General features: G+C 49.3%; 1 protein-coding gene across 2 annotated transcripts in view; it reads right to left on the bottom strand.

The window, feature by feature from the left end:
* The window catches only part of SRRM3 (serine/arginine repetitive matrix 3), a 171277-nt gene that overhangs the window by 96098 nt on the left and 60415 nt on the right, over positions 1-14764 (bottom strand). The window lies entirely within an intron of this gene.

A 14764-nucleotide genomic window follows, 5' to 3' on the forward strand; every position in this document is an offset into this window, starting at 1 on the left:
CACAGGGCAATGGTTCCCAGGCCAAAGCGGGCGCCCAGGGTCTCCCTGCAGCCCCACCCTCCTCCTCGGCATCTGGTTTCCATGGGAGAGCAAAAGCCCGTGAGAGAAGAACACCACTTCTGGTTTATCACTCTCTCGCTCCTCCCCTCTTTTCTCTCCTGCTCTTTCACCTTCACGTGTCCCTGTCTCCTTCCTCCACCATCAAATTCCAGTCTTTTTTTTTCCCCCTCCAAAAATAACCAGCAGTGCCCTCAGCCGGAATGAGAAACCTGGGTCTCGGCTAACATTCTCGCAGGCCGAGGAGGAGAGACGTAAATACCTTTGGATCCAGGATGCCCTGATTCAATCAGGCCAATGAGAGGCTCAGCCTGGGCATCTATGCAGGTTGTGACATTCTGCATCCACCACCGCGTTAAGCTCAGATCGGACTTTTCCTGGTTTGAAAGTCAAGCTCTTGTCTTCTAGGGAGCAATATCACACTTGTCTTTCCTACCCACAACTCCAGCACGACCCAGGAAGCAGATCCGAAGGGCCTTTTCTTGTCTGGACAACGGGGAGTCAGCCTGATCTGTACATGCGGATCTAGGCAGCGCTCTCCAGTGATTAGATCCAGGAGTTCTGTGGCCTGATTTTCAAAAGAGCAGCAAGCCCAGCATCTCCTACTAGTGGGTGCTTATTCAGGTGCCTAAATTGAGATTTAGGGCTGTAAACTTTGGGCATCTAGTTTTCCAGATCCCAGCCCTGAGTTCTAGTCCTGGGTCTGCCAGGAGTGATCTTGAACAAGTCAGTGCCTTGCTCTGTGCCTCAGTTTCCCCATCTATACAATGGGGATAATAATACTTAGCCACTTTTTGTAAAATGCTTTGGGATTCTTGGCTGAAAAGCCCTATCTGAGTGCTTCGTGCTCACAGGATATATTGTTCTCCTTAATAATCAAATCAAATCTGCGAACGGGGAGTCTTTGCTTTGCCTTTGACGTTCAGTGATTCTTTCTGTTGCCAAAGAAGTCTCCAGAAATGGAGAGGTCTGACATAGCAAATAATCAATGTGATTCTCAGAGGTCAGGTGCTCCGCACTCTCTGCTAATCAAGGCCCCTTTAAGGCATCACAAATCACGCAGTGAAAAATGGAGGCACCTCGCCTCTTTTACAAATCTCGGCTGAAACCCTTTGTGATTCCTTGGGACGGACGCAAGCCCCATTTGGACAATCCCCAGGGGTCAGCCGTGCAATCCTTAGAGCAGGCCCAGCTCCCTCACTGGGTGTCTACACGGGTCTGAGCTCAGGTGGCTAGTCTGAGCCTCTGGCCTTGCAGCAATGTCCATGCTACGAATGCACTAGCTTGAGCCCTGCTAGCTCATGCCTGTCTACCCAGGGTACTCCTAGCTGCAGTGTAGACATTCCCAGGGATGTCCCCTTATAACCATTTAGCATAGGCACCTCTCTCTCTGTCTCCCCACATCTATCCATCCCTATATCATCTAATCTACCTAACCCAGTGGTTCTCAAAAAGGGGTACGTGTACCCCCGGGGCTATGCAGAGGTCTTCCGGGGGGTACATCAACTCGTCCAGATATTTGCCTAGTTTTACAACAAGCTACATAAAAAGCATTCATGAAATCAATACACACTAAAATGTCATGCAGACAATGACTTGTTTATACTGCTCGATATACTCTACATGGAAATGTAAGTATGATATTTATATTACAATCGATTTATTTCATAATTACATAGTAAAAATGAGCGAGTCAGCAATGTGTCATGAATAGTGCGCATGTTTACGTCTGATTTTGTAAGCAAGTCATTTTTAAGTGAGCTGGGAATTGGGGGGCATGAAAGACAAATCAGACTCCTGAAAGGGGTACAGTAGTCTAGAACAGTTGAGAACCACTGATCTAACTTCTCACGCCACCCCATCACTGTCGGGTCTAGAGACACGATGCTATAAAGTTCTGGGGAATTTTAAATGAGAACACCAGACATTGGCATCTTTCCACAAGTGCAAAAGTCACTTCATTGTCGGCTTGAGTCTTGACATCATCACCTGAAATGCCACATGCTAGGACTTTTCTGCCCTCGCAGCTGGGCTGGGAAGGGCAGAGCTGGCCCTATATCTGTGCAGTGGGAGCTGTCCACAGGGTTGCAGTGCTGAAAGCATCAGAGGAGAACTGAATGGAGGTACCTGCGTTTTAAAGCCAGATGTTATTAGATGTATCTGGTCATGAGAGACCTTGGGATAGCTACTTTCACGGAGGAGACAGGCTCCCCAAACCGGCTGTGTAAGGCCACAGCCTCCTGCTGCCTTCCTTCCTGGGAATTACTTATGAGTTCTCCTGGGACTGAAAGTCACTGCAGCTCGAATGGTTCTGGGACACATGGTAAAGCAAGTGCCAAGCAGCCTTGCACAGTGGTTAGAGAAGAGGATCGGGCGTTGGGATGAGTGATGCAAACAGCACCTGTGTTGAAGCTCAGATACACTTGAAATCTGCTCTGGCTGGAGTCTGATCTCTTTGCAAGCCATTGATAGGCCACTCAGGGTCTGTGCCCATAATGTTCAGGGAAGCTGGATAGGGATTTTGGGGTCTCTCTCTGGGTAGCTGAGATCTTGCTGAGTCTTCCCATCACCGAGGCCCTTTGAGTACCAACCGTGGTCCCATGGGACGCATCGCAGGGCTCAGTCCAGCATGGCCAGTACTCCCACTCCTGATGTCACCACCCCAGAGCTGGCTTGTGGGGCACAGCGAGATCCAGCTGGGAAGATCAAACCCCGACCTTTTTATGTTGTTACACTTCAGAGCCTGGGAACCCACACAAAACTGTTCTGACAAAAAACATTCGTAAGCTGGCTCTGCATGGCACTTGGAAGGGTTCACACAGCTCTGCTCTGGACTCCTGGGTTCTATCTCCTGTACTTACAGGGTCCCCTTTGCCATGGAATATGAGCACTTCACAATCTGCGATGTATCTATCCTCACAACACCCCTGGGAGGCAGGGCAGGGCTGTTATCCCCACTGGACAGATAGACACCAAGGCACAGAGATTAAGTGACTTACCCAAGGCCACGCAGTGACTAAGGAAGTGAACCCAAGTCTTAGGCCGATGCCCTAACCACTAGACCCATTCTTCCCCTGTAGGGCCTGCCTCCGCTACAGGCCCACTGTGTGACTTAGAGCAAGCCACTTAGCCCCTGATTCTGCCAGCACGTAAGCAAATGTTCCACTTACTCACCTGAGCACTGCCATTGAAATCAGTGGGACTTACTCACATGAGAAAAGTTAAGCACATGCCTAGGGCCTCTTTGTGTGACAGTTTCTCCGCCTGTAAAACAGGGGGGATAATACGGAGCCCTTTCAGTTTGTTGAACTGATCGTTTTGAGTCCATTCAACATGAAACTGTATTTCCCTATGGTGCTGCATTGCCTCATGGGAATTGTAGGTCAGGTACCCTGAAGCCCCCTTCTCCACTGCGGAACAGGCTGCCTGGCTGGACTACCTCTCCCATGAAGCAATGCGGTCTTCCCTCTGACTGAGCTGTGTGGTACATCATGGGAGATGAAACTCTTCAGTGGAGAGACCATCTTTTCATTATAGGGTTTTTTTAATAGCATCCAGCACAATGGGGCCCTGATCCCTGCTCTGCAATACAGAAATAAATAATAAAGACATGCTTCAAGGAAGACAAGTGAAAATATGATAATACAGCTGGCCAATTACACAGTACTAAACTCTGGGGTCAAAATGTATTCTAAAGCCTGCGTCGAATATGACAGTCGTATTTATTTCATGATTCCATCATGGTGAACCTAAACAGTCGTCTTAACTCTATTGCTTATGCACCGGTGTACGCAATCATTCTAGTGCCAGTCAAGCACGCTCTCTCTCTCTCTATATATATATTTATATATATTTAAAGAGCTAGAGGAAAAAGAGGGTACTTGAAAAAATAATTCATTCCCTAACGAGAGTTCCTCAGCTCTGCTTCCCAGTGCAGTCCCTGGGAAAAGTCCCCTCAATCCATCTACACTTCAAGCATCCAGTCTATGATTTGGACATGCTGAAAGTAGGTGCAGTTGGATATGAGCTCCTCCTAGAAAATTAGGGGCTGGCAGTCAGAGCATGGGCTAGTGGCAAGGTAATTTCCCCTAGATGGGCAGTAATCAGATTTGACCTCTGATTTCAGGATATGATTATCTCCAAATAGGAAATAACCATCAGCAGAATAGCCAGCTCTTTCTGTTCTATGTCGGCTCCCCATGACCAGCTCATCACCATTTCATCAGTAGCTCGCAAAGACAGTCAGGATCATTATCCCCCCATAGAGGCTGATCCATGAACTGTTATTATTATTACAATAGGACTCAGAGGCTGCCGTCAGGATTAGATAAATATACTGACGCATGCAGAGAAGCAAGTTCTCTTCATGTACCAGTATCTGTATGCCTGCATCTGTAATTTTCACTCCATGCATCTGAAGAAGTGGATTTTGTACCTGTGAAAGCTTATGCCTAAATAAATCTGTTAGTCTTTAAGGTGCCACCGGACTCCTTGTTGTTTCTGTGGATACAGACTAACACGGCTACCCCGATACTTGACAAAAATCCATGAAATTTTGCCTCCTTAGAACTTTGTGATAGCGAAATTCTTCTTACAGTGCATTGCTAGGCAAGCAGCCTGACCAGCAGCACACTGAACCCCAGAGATGAACACAGGATAGATAGATAGATAGATAGATGTCCACCGTCTGATTGAAGTCAATGGGTCTTGTCACTGATGATGCAAAGCTTTGTAGAGACGCCAGATGCTTCTGGCGTTTCTCTTGGTGGGTTCCCCACCCCCACCTCCCATTCAGATGCCTCTCTGGGAGCCTCGTTCCGATCTCATTGGTACTTGTGTAAATCAGAAGTAAACTCACTGAAGCCAATGCAGTTACACTGGTGGTGTAAAACCACAGTCAGCGAGATCAGCACCTGGCCCTTTTGTATGTTAGTGGGACCATCTTGTCCCGTTTGCTCCCTTGAATTCAAGGGGACAGTCAAGCCTGGGGGCGTGCATAGCGGAATGGGGGGGAAGTGCTGATGCAGGGGTGTTTCTGGGGCGAGCCGCTGGGGAGCGAGAGGGAACCGGTGTGGTTGTGAGGGAGAACAGGATTCGGGAAAGAGAGGAGGAGCATTAATAGAGACAGAAAGAGAGAAAGTGAGAAAAGAAAAAAGAGAAAATGAAAGAGGGGAAAAGAGGCATGAATGAGAGACAATAGAAATGTGAAGGTGAAAGAAAGAGTGACCAAGAGACAAAGAACCCACCCCCACTCCAAACACACATGCCTCAACAGAGTCCACTTTCCGAGGCAATATTTCGATGCACTCAGATTCAGAGACGAGAGGGACGCCCTATCGCCAAGTGAATACAAATCAGCCACTTGCAGCCAGGTCCTGCTGCGTGTGTTGCTAATTCCCTGAAGCCCACCTGCTTTCCCTGCAGTTGTATGGAACACGGGAAGAGTCTCCACTGGCTCAGATTTACCTCCCAGCGACTCTGAAACTTACCAACCTGCCCAAATCCCTCTAATTGCGGAAACATCGCTTGGATCCCAACCACCAGATGTCCTACCTGTCCCCATACATTTTAATCTGTCAAGGTGACATGGGAATACATTTCCCATCTGTATTTTGTCTGTTTTACCCAGTGGCCATTGGTACAGTCAGCCCTCCTGAAAGCCTGTGCAATGTTATTTGTGCAAGTATCACTGAATCATTTCACAGACGGATGAAATCGTGCTCCCTGGGTATGCGGCTTGCCCAGGTAATCTATCCTCAAACAGGAAAAGGTGGGCAAGCTTTGACTTGAATCCTGATGAGACTCCTGGAGTCAGATCCACTAAGGCCCTGATTCAGCGAAGCATGTGCTTAAGTGTTTTGCTGAATAGGAATGAGATTCCTAAAGCTTCGTGCCCACTGGTGTAGATCCTGACTCCTTGGATCCCTGAGGTCCTGCAGAAAGAGCAGGAGATGTTTCTATCACCACCTCAGCTCACATTTCCCCCCTTTCACAGGGAGAGGAGGTGTTAAACCAGTGTCTGGGACAAGCGCTCTGGCTGGGCCCTGAGCAAGCAGGGCCTATTCCTTTTTGGGCTGCCCTGGTTTAGTGCTCCCCCTTGAAGCAAGGGAAGTGGTGGTTGCTTTGCACCTGGGGCCTGAGGCCCAAGCCAGCTAGGCCATCGGGCAGGGTTTACAGCTTGTACGAAACCAGCCCTTGGTGTTACCTTCCAGGACTGACAAACCAACAGGAGAACACAGGGGTTGTAAGGCCAGAAGGGATCATTAGCTCACCCAGTCTGACCTCCTGCATGCCACAGGCCACAGAACACCAGCCAGCTAGGCCCGTATGGAGCCCAGAATCTGCATAGATGTGACTGGGGCTCCGTCTGGCTCACCGCTGTTCAGGGGCAGGGCTCAGGTTCAGATCAGGGATCGGACCAGTTCTCCCTACTGTGATTTTCATACCCCACTGGGGCCCCGGGTGGCTCAGAGCTGGACCAGTTCACTTCTGGAACAGGGCATGAGGCTGAAATCAGGGCTAGCTCAGTTGGGGAGAGGACTGGTGACTGGGTGCATCTCACCTGTCTCTGCATTGGGCCTAACAATACTGCTGCCCGCATCGAGCCCAGATCCCTTTGTTTTTCCGCCATCGTTTCTCTCCACTGCTCAGAGATGCTTGCTATTTTTCTGCAACAAACGCTTCCCCCATTGCTTCCCACAGTGGAAACCAGGTGCAGTCGGCAATTATTCCACCAGCACGGGGGACACAGGGCTGTTTAGCAGGGTCTCCCTATCCATGGAGATCAGGCTCATGACCAATACATTTGCTCTGTCTCCCCTCACTCCCTTTAGCACTGGGATATCAGCACCGGGACTGGTGAACATATGGATGGACTCCAACAGACAGCATCCGTCTATAAATACATGAGCCCCTCACTAGCCAGGAGCTGCCATTTCTACAGAAATCCCTCTGTAACCTCATTGATTCCCACCTGTTTCAGTTCTGAGACTCAGTGGGCTTTCATAACGCAGCGAAACTCTCCGGCCAACTCCAGCTCGTCATCTCTGTCGCCTTCAGCTCCGAGCACTTGTAAAACACCCCCTCGGATGCAGCCCGGCTCCACACGGCCTGTGTGTGTCAAATAAGCGATTCGAACCCCGGGGGAGTTTGAAAGGGCGCCTGGAGAGAGAGGCTGGTGCGTGAGCAGAAGGTGGCAGTGTAGACCCCCGGGACGTCAGATGTCAGAGCTGCACTGACAAAAGGGAGTTCCACTGCTCAGGGGGCTACAGGGGATGGGACAGAGTTGGGAGATGTTGGTTCTATTCCCAGCTCGGTCACTGGCCTGCTGGGTGTCCTTGGTTCTGTCACCTCCCTCTCTGGGCCTCAGTTTCCACTTTGTCTGTCTCTTCAGTTTAGAGCATAAGCTCTTCAGGGTGGAGACTGTCTCTCACTACATGTCCGTCCAGCACCCAACACAAGAGGGCCCTGATCTCAGCCGAGGCCTCCAGGTTCTACTGAAAGGAAGGATAATTTGCTTCCTAAGGCAGAAGCATCCTTGTGCTGAAGGACAGAAGGGCGTAACTCAGGGAAGAGTGTTAGGCCCTGTGTAATGTGGGCATATTTGCAGCAGTGCAAACCCTGTGGGTAGAAGCCCTGCACCGGGGTGAAATGGGGTAATTTGCCCCATTCATCAGTTCAAATACCTCCAAGACAGACAGGCCCTGACAGAAAATGCCAGGTCAAATCCTAAAGAGTGCTGAGCACCCACAGCTCCCCTTAGCATCCGGGGGGGGGGGGCGGATGTGGATGCTCAGGATTTGGCCCATTATGCTTAGAGCATCATGAGGGAGTGACACCCCCAAACTGTGACTGGTCTAGAGATCCCCCCGACCAGGTCCAGCGAGCGAAAGGAGCCCTTGAGAACCACACTCTTAGGCATCATCCAGGACTTTTCTTTTGCAAGGGCGGGGAAAGACAAACCTGTTACGAGAGTACCCCAAAATTCACACGGCTGGTGAAACTGGCGAGAGAGACTGATTTGTCCTTGCCTCACATTTATGATGCAGGCACAAATGGCCGTTTCACCCCGCCACACAATTCTGGTGAATTCTCTCTCTCTCTCTCTCTCTCTCTCTCTCACTCTCACACACACACAACAATTTTTGCCCCCATGTTTTTGGGTCTGTTCAGTGCATGGAACGGAGAGAAGCTCAGCAAGGAGGGAATCCACCGGACCTGGAACTGAAAGAAAACATCACCTGGATCCCAAAATAACCCAGTTTCTAGCTTTGCCCAGCTCAGTAACCAGCCTGTAAACAATGCTGGGAAAAGGGGGCTGCTTGGGATTCAAAGTAACCGAAGGCTTGAACTTTAAACTCCCCTCCAGGAGCCCCCATTGAATCAGTGGGAGCAGGATCTGGCTTGAAATGGGCGGTGGGGCAGTTAGTTAGGGGTAGTTCAGAGGCAGGGGTAAATCAGAGGAAGGGTAAATAGGTAATCACAATTCCTCTGCTCTCCTGAGCGTGGGGCCTGCCAGCTAGCGGTGCCAGCTACCCCAAAGGGGGCAGGGAGGAGGGAGGGTGATTGCATGGCCCATCGGGCAGCCTACGGGCACAACGCCTCCCAGAGCTCTCCCTGGGGTGGCACAGCCCTGCACCGTTCCCAGCGCAGGCCAGTGCTGCACAGACACAATGGGGCCCTTCATCCGCCATTCGGCGCAATAGCTGCAACCTTCCAACAATCCCAATCCCCCGATAGCGCTCTTCATTCACAGGCGCGAGCGAGCGGAGAGAAGCTTTGCTCTGGAGCAGCCGGCCAACCCCACTAAAGAGCCTGCCTCCTGCACTGCAGCCCAGCAAGGCCCTGGCACAGAGACATCGGGAGAGGCCCCATCGTGATAAGAGACCCTCAGAGCCTGTGGAATATCCCCGGATTTCCCTCTGCAATAGGCTGCCCCCCACAGTCACTTGTCCCCTGATAATTCTGCCTTCCCAGCCTCCTCTGATTACTTAATTACAAGGCTTTGTTTTTATTGCACTGCTATCAGCAGGCAGCCTCGGAAGGGCAGGCAGCTGTATTTATTGCCTGTCCATTATCTGAGCACACTCTCAAAATGAAATGAGAAATGCCCTGAAGATCTGTTACACCACAAGCCTGCCCACAGGATTTCATGCACTCACACACAGCCTAATTCTCCTCCTTCACTACACACGCTGCATTCCCTCCTGCCGCCCCCCCCCACACACACACACACCGCCCCGCGGCATTTGCTGGGTTTCTTTACACCAGGTGCAGAGGGGGAGGGACAGATCTAGGCAGCAGTGCCAGCCAAAATTCAGAATTTCCATGTGGGAGAAGGCCAGAAGGATCCATCGGATCATCTGGTCTGACCTCCTGTATATCACAGGCCACTAAGCCCAGCCCAGTTAGGCCTGCATTTCAACCCAATAGTCTATATTTAGGCTTGGAAGGATTAGATGGTTATCAGTAAATGTCAATTTCACCTACACACACAAACCCAGGACAAAATATTTCCAGCAATAATCATTGCAATTTACAAAGTAAAGAAAAATGTGGCTTGAGAACGGATCCCGCTTTGATTTAAGGATATTTACTTTGTTCACAATTTACATTGTAATGGTCATAAAGCGTCAGCTTTCGGAATCTTAACATCTACTGCCATTAACATGTCTCTCCGCCCCCAATGTCTGATCCCCCATAAGTTCCTGCAACTGGGAAAATGTAAAGTGATAAAAATAAAGAAAAGTGCTTAAAAGAAACATTGATATTATCCGTCTACATCAAAAGGTAAATAAAAATCAAATTATGTCAAGTCTCCCCACAGTGGCCCTCCAGAGACTAAACAGTTGTGTGCCACAGGCAGAGAATAGGGGGGTGTTTTGACTTTTAAGTATATTGCGAAGAGCCAGACAGATGCCCAGTGGGGTTTCAAAAGCCCCGTGGCACCTAACTCCCATTAAAACCTTTTGAAAATAGGGTGTAGGCTCTTAAATTGCTTAGGGTAAGATTGTCAAAAACTCCTAAGTGACTTGCGTAAAGGAATCTCTGGCCAAGCCCTCAACTGAATCCATATTCCTCACCTTATTGTTCAAAATGCTTCAACAGGTTCCTGTGAAATTTGAGCTTGATGTGCACTCATGAACTTGTCAAATCGGTATTTCCTGTGGCAAAGTTTCTGACCAGGAAGGGGGCAGGGTATTCGTGCGTTCTGTGCACTGGACGGGGATTCAGGAGATATGGATTCTGTCTGGGACTTGGCCAAAGATTCCTCTGGGACCCTGGGCAAATCACTTGGGTGCTCTTGCAAATTTGACCCCAAGTGACTTAGGAGCCTAAGTCCCATTTGCATAAGATTTCAAGGGGAGTTAGGTGCTTCAGGGGGTGAGGGGGTTGAATACGCCACTAAGAGATTATCTGCATCTTTAGGCACCTAAGTACTTTTAAAAATCCGGCCCCCAGGAGGCTAAGTCCCATTGACTTTCAATGTGACTTCAGCTCATTTTTGAAAATGGCACCTAGGCGCCTCGGTCATTTCAAGGTTTTTGAAAATGTTATTACTGACATTTCCATTGGTAACATGGGGTTAGTAGCACTTCCTTTCTCCCACCCTGCACCCGCCTGGTCTTTTTAGACAGCAAGCTCCGCAGGGCAGAGATTGTTTCTCACGAGGTTTACGTACAGCCCCTACCGCCAGGGGGCCCCAGTCTCAGCTGAAGCCTCTGCTTACTGCTGGAATACAAGAAAAATGAGGAAGGGACTAGGATTCAACAGACGTGGAATGCAGTCCTGGCCATGCCCTGACTCACTGTGGCACCTTGGCCTGGTCACTTCCCCTCTCTCAGCCTCAGTTGTCTCATCAGTAAAATGGGAATAACTCAGATTCTGAAGCCAGATCATCTAGTCTGGCCTCCTGCAAAACACAGGCCTTCGGACTTCCCTGAATTAATCCTAATGTCAAGCATAAGGCTACGTACCCACTTGGTAACGTGCTTTGAAATCTGATGATGAAATATTGATGCTACTCCATATTACCACCCCTGCCCAAAGAAATCCAGAATATTATGTTATTATTTACCACAAACAGTGAGAGAACAAGACACGGAGATTTAGAGCAGTAAAATAATTCATATTATATTTCCATAATATTTTTCATACTAGCTAGCTAGATGGGGACATACGGGGATAACCAGATAGATAGATGGAGGGGGAAATATAGGGCGATCTTGCTAGCTAGGGACACATGGGGATAGATAGATAGATAGATAGATAGATAGATAGATAGATACAAATCACTTTAGTAAGTGCTCCCCAATATGAGTAAAGGGGTTGTAATCTGAACATTATAAAAATACCCTATGCCTTCACTTCCAATAATGGCTGAGTATGGAAGCTGCATTATTAGAAGGCAGTTTGGGGGAGATGTGAATTGAAAGAGCTTTCGTGGAGTACTTTGGTAGGCGGAATGAGTAACACTCCAACAAGGTCTGAAGGAATTTCTAATGTGGCTTGGGGGAGGGGGTAGACAGGTTGGGGATTTTTCAGAGAGGGTTTGAGGAAATGTAGGAGAAAACTGCAAGGTTCTGGCCAAAGGACATTGTGGGTGCACAAGATCTGATGGAGCATTTAGGTGTATTTCATCCAGAAGCTGGTGTTTGTGATTTAGGAGAAGTTCTGCCAAACAGGTTGTCACAGAGCATTTATGGGGACAGGACTGTCAGTTGCAAGAGCATACATACTCAAGCACTGGACTAGCGGTATCAGAATAGATTATGCGTCTATCTGGTTACGGGGCAGCATTCATCCACGCAGCGGCCAGCCAGAGACATCTAGGAAGACCCTTCCTGCAGGATCACTGTGATAACCATTCGCTGGCAAATCTGCACAGTTGTTTGTTTTCATGCTGGCAGGGTAGCTCTGTGCAGGGGCTCAACTGTACATGAATGCAGCTTAGATTGCTCAGATGCCCCGATGGACAGCTCTGGATAACGGAGGTGTTGGACAATTGAGGGAACATTCAATGCAATTCACAGACGTGGGCAGGCATGACCCTGTGTCAGATAAGAGGGAATTAGGCTCAGATAATTGAGGTTGTGCAGGGCTGGTTTAGGTTTATATATAAAGTATCAAGGAGACGTCTGTTTTTCTGCTGAACTCGGTTCACTTTGTTACCACTTCTTCCCATTCACCCCTTCCCCATCTGTCTGATCATATACTTCATCCTGCGTGCGGGAGGAGCAATTAGATGATCTCTTGAGGTCCCTTCCAGCTCAACCTTTCTGGACCCCTGGCCAGCAAGCTCTCCTGGGCAAGGACTGTCTTCTGTGCTATCTGTCTGCACAGCTCTTAGCACAGCAGGGCCGCATCCTTGACTGGGGATCACCGGTGTAACCACTGTCACTGCTGCCTGAAACTCTCCAGCTGCTGTTCTGCAGCCGGTCAGAACAGCTGATCAGAACGGTCCCTTCCGGCCTTAAAATCTCTGGCTCCAGGCAGCAGAGGGGAATCCTGCAGCATTTGATGAGATACTTGAGCTGAGACTCCCAGAGGTACAGCACAAAAAGGGGCAGAGAGTGCTTCAAAGCACCATTGTGCTGCTCCCCTCCTCCCCCGTCTGGGTTTCTCCGGGGGCGGCATCAATTAGAATAGCCAGGGGTTGCTCTAAGTTGCAGTCGTCCCCCAAGAGCTGCCTATGGGACTCTGGAGATACCCCTCCCATGCTGGCTTGCCCCGTGTGCCAAGGCTTACAATGGGAGCTGGCAACGTAGGGCCGCTTCTGGGTGGCATATGCAGTGCCGTCACCTGGGGGAATTCTGCCCGGGGCTTTAGCAGTGGAGGGGAGAATTTCTCCTAGAGCGGGTCAGGAATTTTCAGACTATACAGCTTTTCGTTGGGGGATGCCGAGGGGTTGAAACTGTTCATGGGAAAGGATCGGCTTTGACAAATAGACTTCTAGACTTTGAGGTCAGACGGGACCATCACGATCACCTCGTCTGATCTCCCGCACATCGCAGGCCACAGAACCTCACCCACCCGCTCCAGTGATGGACCCCCAGCCTCTGGCTGAGTTCCTGAATCCTCAAATCATGGTTTAAAGATGTCAAGTTCCAGAGAACTCACCATTTACACTAGTTTAAATCAGCAAGTGACCCAACCCCCTTGCTGCAGAGGAAGGCAAAAAACCATCAGAGTCTCTGCCAATCTGACCTGGGGGAAAAATTCCTTCCCGACCCCAAATACGGTGATCGGTGAGATCCTGACATGTGGGCCATGTCGACACCAGCCAGACACCTGGGAAAGAATCCTCTGTAGTAACTCAGAGCCCTCCCCACCCAGTGTCTCATCTCCAGCCATTGGAGATATTTGCTGCTTGCAGTCACAGATCGGCTACATCCCAACGTAGGCAGTCTTATATCGTGCCCTCCATAAACTTATCAATTCAAAAATGTTTTTTTAAAAAAGGAAACATTCTGAAACGCTTGAAACATTTTGACCTTTTTTTAAGCAAAACGTTTCACTTTTGGTTGGAAATGTTAGGGAATTAATACTTTTTTAAAAGTTTAAAAAACATTTTGAAGGTCGAAATCAGAACAAAACAGTTCGACTTTATCAAGACCAAATGATCTGACTGACCCGATGCAGTTTATTTCAGAGTACCAGTGCCTGAAAATGCTGAGATTTTGATGTTTCATCATGATTCAGAATGGGGAAATATTTCAAAATCTCAAAAACTCACATGGGATGGAACAACCATTTCCCCAGCCAGCTCTGTCCCTCCATTGCTCCTAGCCCTGTCCAGTCATACCTTGGCCCCCCGGCCCCATTCGCTTCCCCCTAGACACTGCACCTTTTCTGACTCCCAGGGGCATTTCCAATTCAATTCGTTCCACCAGAACTCAAATCCAGTGTCACTGAGACCCCCAGCTGCAGCCCTGGAAAGCGGCAGTCAGGAATGCCCTAGTCTGAAGCCATATTTCTCTCCAGCCTTGGGAGAGGACAGCAGAGCCATTCCTTATTCACAACTCCAGATAATCTACACGAATGAAAAAAACGGATCGATAGGAGAGTAAATCTGCTCAAAGGGGATATTTACTGCTGAGCCAGGCACTGTCTGGATTTGAGATTCAGCAAGACCGTGACGGGGGCAAAACAGTGTTAAGTGAGATGTACAAAACAGCGCAGCTCCATGGCACAGTGTAGCACAGGGTCATGAGACGTTGCGGGGGACCCGGTGAGGTATGAAGCGTTGACAGGTTACCATCATTCCTCACCTTATCGTACCAACTCGATACCCCTAAGCAAGCGCAGCTCCCTGCAGCGCTAGGTGCTGTACGTATGCATTGAAACACTCCCTGCCCCAAAGAATTTACACTCTCAATTAACACAGGGAGGATTATTACCCCCTTTTACAGATAGGAACGGCGAGACTAAGCAACATGCCTGAGGTCACACAAGGAGTGCATGCCAGAGCGACCCTAACTCTCTAGCACTTCGACCACAAGCCCTCCCTTCTCCATTCCTGCTACTGGCTGGGTTCTGATCAGTGTTTTACAAGGGACAGGGGAGACAGACCTCTCCAGAAACCTGGGGTGAAATCTGGGCCCCATTGGTGTCAGGGACTAAACTTCACTTGACTTCAGTGCAGCCAGGATTTTGCTCCTTGTGCGGCTGCTGCAATGAATCAGCTGTCAGCTGATGGCTGATTGGA

Source organism: Caretta caretta, chromosome 17 (genome assembly GCF_965140235.1).
Source record: "Caretta caretta isolate rCarCar2 chromosome 17, rCarCar1.hap1, whole genome shotgun sequence".
Lineage (NCBI taxonomy): Eukaryota > Metazoa > Chordata > Testudines > Cheloniidae > Caretta > Caretta caretta.